This window comes from Chiloscyllium punctatum, chromosome 1 (genome assembly GCF_047496795.1).
Source record: "Chiloscyllium punctatum isolate Juve2018m chromosome 1, sChiPun1.3, whole genome shotgun sequence".
NCBI lineage: Eukaryota > Metazoa > Chordata > Chondrichthyes > Orectolobiformes > Hemiscylliidae > Chiloscyllium > Chiloscyllium punctatum.
This window is the reverse complement of record NC_092739.1, coordinates 16,164,041-16,174,795: the sequence shown is the minus strand read 5'-3', so window position 1 is coordinate 16,174,795 and position 10,755 is coordinate 16,164,041. Positions and strand designations below refer to the sequence as shown.

Sequence of the window (10,755 nt, the reverse complement as noted above, 5' to 3'; positions counted from 1 at the left end):
CGATCCAGGACTCAGAAACATCGACATTAATGTTACCTCCTCAACATTGTTGAGTCTGTGGAGGACATTCTAGTGTTTGGTGCTGTGAAAAACATATTGGGGTGAATTGTACACTCATGGATTTTTTTTGCTATCACTGTCAATTGTAAAGAGGGTCGGGTTATTGTTCTGGTCATCCTGACAGGTTGTGGTCAGTAGGTTGATGGGGGGCACAGTAACGGGGGGGGGGGGCACCAAAGGTCCAACTGTCTCCAGAAAAGGAGGTGGCAATCCTCAATCAATGTCACTCTCAGCATGTCAATGAGCTTGTATTTCCACTTCCTCCCAGCTATCCTATAATCACTGTCTCCATCTAATTCGATTGTCCCGTTCACATCATTCCCCTTTAAGCAGGAATTTGGGACTTTAATTTTTCAGGTTCGTGCTGGCATTTCAAATGGTCCATAGCGCAGGCTCTGTTTCCTTGCCTGCTTGGTGTAGGGCTCTGAGCACAAATTGGAGGGCTTTGCTTTCCTCGATCAGCTTGTCCACAGCTTTTTGGGTTGCATCCCAGTCACTGACAGTAAGCTGCACCTCCTGGTACACTCTATCACTCAGAGTCTGAAACAATGCACAATATTTACCTGGATTTTTTTCTTTTGCTCTGCTGCTTTGAATCTTATTTTCTCCAGTTCCTGCTTCACTTCCTCTTTACTTAGGTTCACATTTCCCATTCTCTACCCTTCAGCTGCTCCATGCTGAAGCCTTACTGAGTTTAAAGGGTGCTTCCCTACAGTTTTCTGGTCACCTCCCAACACTTCTGTTGCACTGGTCCCGGACTCAATATTTGCTCATTGCAATGGCATGCAAGACTAGCATTCAGGTCCAATTTGCCCTGATCCAACTGATACTTTGAGTTGATTAATTACTGTCTCACATACTGAGGTGCAGTGAAAAATGTTGTCTTATCTGTTTTAGCATACAAGTGTATCAGGGTAACAGAACAGAGTGCAAGATATAATGTTACAGCTGCCGAAAAGATGCAGAGAGATCGGCATTAATTTTAAAGAAATCAATTCAAAAGTCTGATAACAGCAAGGAAGAATCTGTTCATATATATATGCAAACATTTTGGATCTTCTGTTCAATGGAAGAGGGTGGAAGATTGTATAACCAAAGTGGGAGGGGTCTTTGATTATGTTTGTCTCTTTTCCAATGCAGCAGGAAGTAGAGGTGAAGTCAATGGATGGGAAGCTGGTTTGTGAGATGGACTGGGCTGTGTTCATAACTCTTGGGAAGTGCAGTTGTCATACTATGCTGTGATACATCCAACAGGATGCATTTTATGATGCATCGATAAAAATTCTTTATGGACATACAAATTTCCTTCGCTTTCTGAGGAATTAGAGGCACCGTTGTGTCTTCTTGAATGTAGTGTCAACATGGGTGGACCAGGACAGAGTGTTGGTGATTATTATTCCCTGGATCTTGATGCTCTCAACCATCTCCACCTCAGCATCATTGATGCTGACAGGGATGTTCCCTCTGTGAGAAACAAAGCCCACTCACTTCAATAATTTCAGTCCGAGACAAGATCTGAATCAATAGTGTCATTTATTTTACACTTGCAAGTGGGTGTGATGTCCCTTTCTCAAGGCAAGGGACATACACACACTAAATTCAATTCATACATAACATTTATATGATTTGATGTCTATTGTTTTACACTGCTCCCTCCCCTGCTTACATCGTCCACTTCCCTAAGACCGGCCCCCATTACCCCTGTTTGCCTCTTGCCTTATCCGGCCTTGTCTGTGATAAAATGCTTATTTCTGGTCTCACAAGGCTGTTTGACCTTACCCTGTTATAGGTCATTGTTAGGCATATCCCTTCTTCATCATTATCTACCCCCTTCATCTGTGCCTTTCCCGAGGCCGTTCTGATCCCTATGACCCTTTTAATTGGGGTTTGTTCCTGTGTTTTTGTAAAAGTGGGAAGCACATGTTTATACCTACTGTTTGTACAGGCGTATCTAGCTTAACTTCATCCCCTCACAACATCTTATCTACTTGCCCATAATGTCTACCTTCTGACATACAGTTTTAGCTAATACAAAAACAATTATATATTTCCTCCACATTGTTTCCATTCTTGTTGACTCAGCACTTGGCTAAAACAATTACCCACTGGTGTGAGTTCACCTCCTTTGTAAAATGGAATTGCAGAAGTAACACTAATCCTACTGATATCCCACAATTCCCCCTCTTTCTTTTAATTACCATTTGTTATCTTCTGCAAATATTTTATTTTTAAGCATCGCTCCCGAAATTCGCAAGCATCATCCCGGAGATTTCATCCATCTTGGTCTCACTCATCTCCTCATTATTTAGTCGATAAAGTCCTTCAGCCTGATTCCCTTTTAGGGGCATCTGTTTCATTAAGGCTGTTTCAATCAACCTTTGGGTGAGCCCTCGTATACAGGGTATGATCATTTTTATTAATTGTTACCCACCAAAAGAGAGCTGGCACAAAGCCTGCTGCAATCTGGTTACGAGCCTTAAATTCATCCGGTACTCCCCTAGGGACTCCTACCGAATCAAGATAAATCCTGTCATCGAAAGAAGTGTCTAACAGTAATCTCTTACCCCTTCCCTTTTTCCCTCCTTTGTTTTCCTTCTCAAATGCCAGGGTAAATGGAATTGCCAATTGTACAATTGCACATATCCCTCTCCAATCTGGAGATAGCGTGGGTCTCAATATTTTGCCTCCACAGTACCACCACAGATCCACTCGGGGAACCTTTAATGCTGAGTAGTTCCCTCCCTTCTCCGTTTCGGTGACATTCTTAATCTCTGTACATAGTTTCAGCTCCCCCAAATCTTTCGACTGACTTGTACCTCGTCTACACACACGATGTGTGATTTCCAACTGCGGCAGAAAACAGGGGGGGAACTTTTGCATCTTTCTTCTCCAAGGGAGGGAACATCAGTGATAGGGAGGTACAATTCCTATCATTCCATGCAGTCTCATCCTGATACAGGGCTATCATACATTTCATGCCCTTCCTGTCTCGCTTCCACCCGAGCGGAAAGGGAACCACCTGGGCCACTGGTCGACCGGAGGCACATGCATAGCAATTGCTTTTGTTCAGACTTTTTACAGTATACTTTACCCATTCAACCCAGGCATTTGCATCCCCGTACCCAGTTTCTATTTCAATGGTCTGTTTCAAGTCCTTTACCTCTATAAATTTTACTACTTTAGGATCATCGGGAGGGGTGAAAGATTGTATCTTATTACCCAGTAGTTCTACCCGTTTTCCCTGTCCTACACTAATTCGGAAACAACAGCCCAAGAAATCCTTCCCATTTGCTTTCATTTCTATCCCAAATGTTTCATTTAATTGTATCTCATAAGTGGCCCCACCCAGGATTGTTTCGTGCCATGTGGTTTTCCTTATTGTTAGGTATATTGGGTTACACTTTTTATCAGGGCAATCGCGAGCTGGTCGGAAGGGGGCCCGGTGTACTGTGACAAGACTGTTATACCAAGTACCGTCCCCAAGGCCATCCCCATAGGACTTAAGATGTATCTCAGAGCTGCGATACTGTCTCTGATTATCTACGTCCCCACAATTTACTAAGCTACATACATCAGCGTCTATTACTTGTGGGTTATCAGATTCAGGAACCGTTAATAATACATATGAAAATGATATTTGATGAAATGCCAATACTAAGAGAGCTAGCATCATAACTCTAAGCATTCCCAGTATTCTAAACATCATGCTGAAGCACAAAAAGACTTAATATACAATCTTACAGAAATAATCCCGCGCTCGCGTCGCCACTGTATAATCAGTTACTCAAAGTCTCTTTAGCCTGAGTTTCAGCGAATCTTGCGTTGATTCGGCTGTCCAGACTTCTTCCTCAACTGGAGGGTCCACTGGCTCTTTGATCCGAGTGTAGTGAGTCCAGCCTTTCTCTGCTGTCCTTATCGCTGTTTCAGTAGTCAAAAGAGCCTGGTACGGCCCTTCCCAGTCCGGCTGTAATTTAGTCTCTGTCCATGATTTTACTAAGATCCAATCGCCCGGCTGGATGGGATGAACGGTGAATTCAAGGGGTGGAGTCTGTGCCAATAAACCCTGTTTCCTTAGGAAAGACAAAGAGGAGGACAAACCCAGTATGTACTTCTTTAAAAACAAATCTTTAGTTTCGGGAATTGGCAATTCTCCATTCGTTCCCAAGTAAGGTAATCCAAATAAGATTTCATAGGGGGATAGTCCCAAATCTTTCCTTGGGGCTGTTCGTACTCGCAAGAGAGCTATAGGTAAACATTTGGTCCAAGGGAGTCTGGTTCCTATTATCAGTTTAGAGAGCTGTCATTTGAGTGTTTGGTTCATTCTCTCAACCTTTCCTGATGATGGCGGGTGCCACGGAGTATGGAACTCCCAGGAAATTCCCAACCCTTTCATTACCCCCTGTAACACTTTAGAAGTAAAGTGTGTTCCTTGATCGGAATCAATATGGTTCACGAGCCCATATCGGGGAATTATGTGCTCCAATATTGTTTTAGACACTCCACTTGCAGTGGCGGTAGCTAGGGGGTATGCCTCAACCCAACCAGATAAATGATCTACTATGACTAGCATATATTTTAGTCTGCCTACCCTGGGGAGTTCAGTATAATCTACTTGTATACTCTGGAAAGGTCTCAGTCCTGGGTCTCTTCCTCCCGGGGTCTGTTTTCTCAAGACTTTCTTATTTACCTTTTTGCATATGATACATCCCTCACATATTTGTTTAGCAATTGTATATATTCCTTTACATCCATATTCCCTAAGAACTAAATCACACATTGCTTGTACTCCCCAATGGCTGCCTTGGTGTAGGACGGCCATAATCTCTCGCATCATCATTTTGTTTAACATTTCCCTTCCATCAGGTAACATCCAATGCCCGTCTGCTGTTTTTACAGCTCCTAAATCTCTCAATTCATTTTCTTCGCTTTCAGTAAATATAGGAGCTTCCCGAGGACCTGGAACAGTAGGTATTAGGGAATGAATCACCACTTCTTGTGGGTTCAGGGCTGCTTCCTTAGCCACCTCATCGGCTAATCTATTTCCCCTAACCTCTAGTTCATTTCCTTTCTGATGACCATTTACATGCACTACTGCTATTTCTCGGGGAAGTAATAGGGACTCCAAGACCCGTTTAATCAATTCTTCATGTACTAATCCCTTCCCCCACCTCTGGGTTAATACTTCCAAAACCACTCCCTTATCCACGGTAGCAAAGAGGTGGAAAGGTTTATCTAGGGAAGGTAGGGCTAACACAGGGGCATGGATCAAATCTCTTTTGAGTTTCTCAACTAGTTCTTTTTCCTCATCATCCCAACTTAGACATTTGGGTTCCCCCCTCTAATAGTTTGAGATATAATTTTTTAGTCTCCAGTGCATAGGAATCAATCCACAATCTGCAATAACCCGTTAGACCTAAAAATTTGCGTAACTCCCTTTTAGTGCTGGGCAGTGGCATTCCCACTATTCCCTCCATCCGTTCCGGGCTTATCTTTCGCTTTCCCTCACTAACTAAATGTCCCAAGTATTTCACTTCTTGCTCCACATATTGTGGTTTGTTTTTAGATACCCGCAGTCCCTGCTGACCCAGGAAATTCAATAATTTGTTAGTGGCTTCTACTACTCTTTCTCTTCTTTTTCCTGTTACTAAGAGGTCGTCTACATACTGCAACAGGGTAGTCCCCTTGGGGCTGCTAAATTTCTCCGATACTTGTTCTAACATCTGTCCAAATAAATTCGGGGATTCCGTAAACCCCTGGGGAAGCACAGTACACTGGTATTGCTGTTGCTGTCCTGTCTTAGGGTCTTCCCACTCAAAGGCAAACAAATTCCTACCTTCCTCTGCCAAGGGACAAGCCCAAAAGGCATCCTTTAAATCTATCACACTAAACCATTTGTGGTCATGAGGGATCTCACTTAATAACGTAGAGGAGTTTGGCACCCTGGGTGCCTGATCTGTACTGTTCGATTTAATGTTCTCAAATCCTGCATCAATCGATAATTTCCATCGGATTTCCGCACTGGTAGTATTGGGGTATTATAAGGAGACATACATGGCTCCAACAATCCATCTCTAATCAATCCTTCAATTACTGGCTGCAGTCCTCGTTTACCTTCAATGGAAATGGGATATTGTCGCTCACAGACAACATCCCCTTTCCTTTTTAAATTTATTTCAAGGGGGGGGATCTGTAGTTTTCCACAATTCCCTTCCCTAGCCCATACAATAGGGTCTATCTCTCTCTCCATATCCTCTGTCAACATTGCCATTTGGACAACTAATTCTTTTTCCTGAATTCCAATCTCCAGTCCTAAGAGGATAATTAAATCTCTCCCTAGTAAGTTACTTCCTATATCAGGGATATACAACAATTCCCCTTTGACCCTATCCTTAGGACCTTCTATCATCATAGGTTCAAATACTGGAACAGTAAATCCCTCCCCTTTAACCCCTGAAACAGTAATTGACCCTGTCGACATTTCTACTTTCTTTGGTTTAAAATTCAGTGATGACCGTGCTGCCCCCGTATCTACTAGGAAGACTACCTCTTCCTTATAGGGTCCCACCTTCAGGTTTATCAAGGGTTCCTGGTGGGCCCCTGAGGGCAGGAACCCCTGACACCCCTATTCTTCATCAAAATTCATAAGCGGAATTGCCCTCTCTTCCCTTTTCAGAGCCGGACATTCCCGCTTAAAATGCCCGAGTTTCTGCAATAATAGCATCCTGCCTGTGGAGACCTCCAGCTCTTCCCCTGTCGCTCGAACCCTCTATCAAACGCTCCCCCTTGTCCTCTCTGTCCGACATGCTGCCACCCACCGCTCTGGTTGCTCAATATTGGTTCCATTCTTTTCTTAACTACCTCATCAACCGTAGCTCCCATCATTTTCACCTTCTGTTTCTGTCTCTCATCCTCTCTCTTTACAAACACTTTCTGTGCCTCTCTTAACAATTCATCTAATGGCTTTTCACTCCACCCTTCTATCTTCTGTATCTTTCTCTGTATATCTGGCCATGCCTTTGTCACAAAATGTACTTTCAAAAGACCCTGTGCCACTGGGTCCTCAGGGTTCATTCCAGAATATTTCCGCATTGAGTCTCTTAATCTTTGCAAGAAAGCTGAGGGAGTCTCATCTGTCTCCTGTCTAACTTCAAAGGCTTTAGTCAAATTCTGTGACTTCGGAACTGCCTCTTTTATTCCTTTTAGAATCAGGTCTTTCAATTCCCTCATTTCTTCTCTATGCTCCAGATTTTGGTTTTCCCACTGGGGGTCTCTGAGGGGAAACTTCACCTCTCCCTGTCCAGCATCTCCATCTCCAATCGGATGTTCCCTGTCCCATATTTTAATGGCTGCTCCCCATATAAGTCCCCTTTCTTCCCCAGTAAATAGTATATTCAAAATAGACATTAACTCAGCCCAGGTATACAGACTGCGCCCCAAAAATTGATCAGTTTGTTCAGACAACCCTACCAGATCCTCAACCAGGACCTTCATTTCTTTTTTAAATATTCTGACCTCCCCACTGCTGAGGGGGACACTTACAAACCCAATCTTTGTCCCCTATTGGTACCTCCCGAAGGGGATAAGTCATTACGTTCTTCCCCTTTTTCTTTTTTTTTAAAGAAATATTGCAATATTTCTAGCTCCCCATAACTTCAAACACCAATTCATCAATTCATGCTTGACTAACTTTAAAGCCTGTTCCAAACTTGTAAATATATTTATATATTTACGTTCATTTATTCAGTATTTAATATTCAAAATGTCAAATGCATACAGTTCTCAATTTTGAAATCCACTGTAATCACCCAGTTTTAGTCCCTTAATTTAAATCCAAAATTAGTTTTCTTAAGTAGTCCTGACCAATCATTGCTCAATTACAATACTATAGGTCGTGAAATAATCAGAGCTGCCTTAAAATTATTTGTCTATTCCAGTTTAAAGAAAAAAACTTCTAATGCATGAACAATGGCCGAATCCAAGGTCACAGATATTAACCATAGGATCTTGTTTTTACTACAATCTAATGTTGAACTGAAACTTCAACTGTCCTCCATAAATCGCTTTCATGTAAAGATAGAAGAGATTAGTTAGAAACTGATAGTAAGACAGTCATGACCTGTAAGAAGAACAGGAGTTATCATTCTTTTTTTCATAATCTCTATAGAATCCTTAACCTTAAAATAAATCATGTTAAGTTTCCATAATAAGAATCAGATTCAAAACTGTCCCGGAACTCAAGCTCCAGGGAATAAAACGCAAACATTCAATCACCAACAAACAAATGTGCATTCAAACCAAATCACAAAGGGTTAAACTTTCTACCAACTTTCTACCATTCTCTCTCTCTCTCTCTCTCTCTCTCACTCATTGACAAATAAATTCAGATATTTACAAACCCAGTCTTTGTCCGACCTGAATTTTGGCCAAAAGAGGCGGGACGAAGAATGGATTCCTTAGTCCATATGAAGCAACAATATTTAATCATCTTTTTCCCCTGTACAAGTATTATTTTGCCAATTCCACAACATCCTCCCCAAAGAACTTTCTGGAGGTATGTTGTAAGGGACCCCGCCTCCAATTCCATTGCTTTTTCCTTCTTTTGTTTTTCCCGGAGGCTTTTTCCTTACCCACGGCACAACCCATATTGAGTTCCTTCGTTAGTCCCTTATTAACTACTAAAACTCAATCCCGGCCACCAAGGCAATACTTAAAAGTCAGGTTTCTTACCTTGGTCTGTGCACAGAGTTGCCTGGCCCCTTTGTGCCGTATTGTCTATCGAGCTCCTATCACTGTCTGATTCAGATGTCTCTCTTGTGGGATTCGTACCAGTCACCCAAGGGAGCAGACCAAACCAGGACACGAGACCGCTCCTCAATGGGGAACGGGACGCGTCTTCCCAGTGTCCAAGGCCAGCCACTCCCCCCGGTGATGGAAGAAAATCCCGGACGAGCCCCCAATTGTGAGAAACAAAGCCCACTCACTTCAATAATTTCAGTCCGAGACAAGATCTGAATCAATAGTGTCATTTATTTTACACTTGCAAGTGGGTGTGATGTCCCTTTCTCAAGGCAAGGGACATACACACACTAAATTCAATTCATACATAACATTTATATGATTTGATGTCTATTGTTTTACACTGCTCCCTCCCCTGCTTACATCGTCCACTTCCCTAAGACCGGCCCCCATTACCCCTGTTTGCCTCTTGCCTTATCCGGCCTTGTCTGTGATAAAATGCTTATTTCTGGTCTCACAAGGCTGTTTGACCTTACCCTGTTATAGGTCATTGTTAGGCATATCCCTTCTTCATCATTATCTACCCCCTTCATCTGTGCCTTTCCCGAGGCCGTTCTGATCCCTATGACCCTTTTAATTGGGGTTTGTTCCTGTGTTTTTGTAAAAGTGGGAAGCACATGTTTATACCTACTGTTTGTACAGGCGTATCTAGCTTAACTTCATCCCCTCACAACATCTTATCTACTTGCCCATAATGTCTACCTTCTGACATACAGTTTTAGCTAATACAAAAACAATTATATATTTCCTCCACATTGTTTCCATTCTTGTTGACTCAGCACTTGGCTAAAACAATTACCCACTGGTGTGAGTTCACCTCCTTTGTAAAATGGAATTGCAGAAGTAACACTAATCCTACTGATATCCCACACCTCCATTCTATTTCCTGAAGTCACTGACCAGCTCCTTCATTCTAGACATTAATGAAGAGATCATTGTCTTCCCACCATGCAGTTAAGTACTCAATCTCTTTCCAGTACTCCATCTTGTCATTGTTTGAGATCTGACCTATAATGGTGGTATCCTCAGCAAACTTATAAGTGGAGTTGGTGTGGAATTTGGCCACACTGTTTTTTTGTGTATAAGAAGTATAAAGAGCAACCTCGATTATCTGAATATCAATTATCCGAATTTCAGATTATCCAAAGAAAATCTCAAGGTCCCGTAAAAACACTACATCAAAGAGATGTTACCAACATTCTTGTGATGGATGTGTCTTTTGTTTATAATGATTACAAGTGAACCCGGCTTACTGAAGTGCTGCAGAGAACAGTCCTGGACATCGATGGGAGCCCAGGCATCAACTCCAAATGACTGATCTCCCTTCCTCTTTCTCTCTCCAAATGAAGGCAGACAGAATGACAATCTGTGTAAATTCAGAGCACTGAATATTCTCAAATGAAGAGCACACCAGCCCATTACAAAGGCTTCACATCTGAGTTTTTGAAATTAACAGTCCTGCATTCCCAAGAACACTAAAAGTTAACTGTTATCTTTCTTTCTCAGAGTTTTTCAGGAATAATTAAAAATAAAACAAATCTCTGGGTCACAAACTCACAGAAGCAGCATTGCAGCAGTCCCCTAACTTTGCAACTGGCAGATGTGAAAACTGACAGCTTTCTCTGAGGAAATAGTAAGATGGGTTTTACTCAAATCTCTATCTGATTCCCACCACCCGACACATGCCTCTGAGCAACAAACAAATGGAAAATAAAACACCAAAGGCTTTAAGTCCCTCGCTCAGCTTGCACTTTTCATGTTCTCAACAGCACCTTTGAAGTCTCCAGATCTGAAAGGTGGTGAGTTTTCAAACAAGCTTTTTTTTAAAGATAACACAGCGGCTCTGTCTAGGTCACAGAGGAGGTCACAGCAAGCCCTGGGGGCTTTCTAGGTTTCAAC

General features: G+C 42.4%; 1 long non-coding RNA gene across 1 annotated transcript; it reads right to left on the bottom strand.

The window, feature by feature from the left end:
• Positions 1 to 1,576: 1,576 nt before the first annotated feature.
• LOC140479115 (uncharacterized) lies at positions 1,577 to 9,720 on the bottom strand. Its single transcript, XR_011960951.1, has 2 exons — positions 8,788 to 9,720; positions 1,577 to 4,130 (listed from the first exon to the last, which is right to left on the bottom strand). It is a non-coding gene; the product is annotated as an uncharacterized lncRNA (long non-coding RNA).
• Positions 9,721 to 10,755: the final 1,035 nt, after the last annotated feature.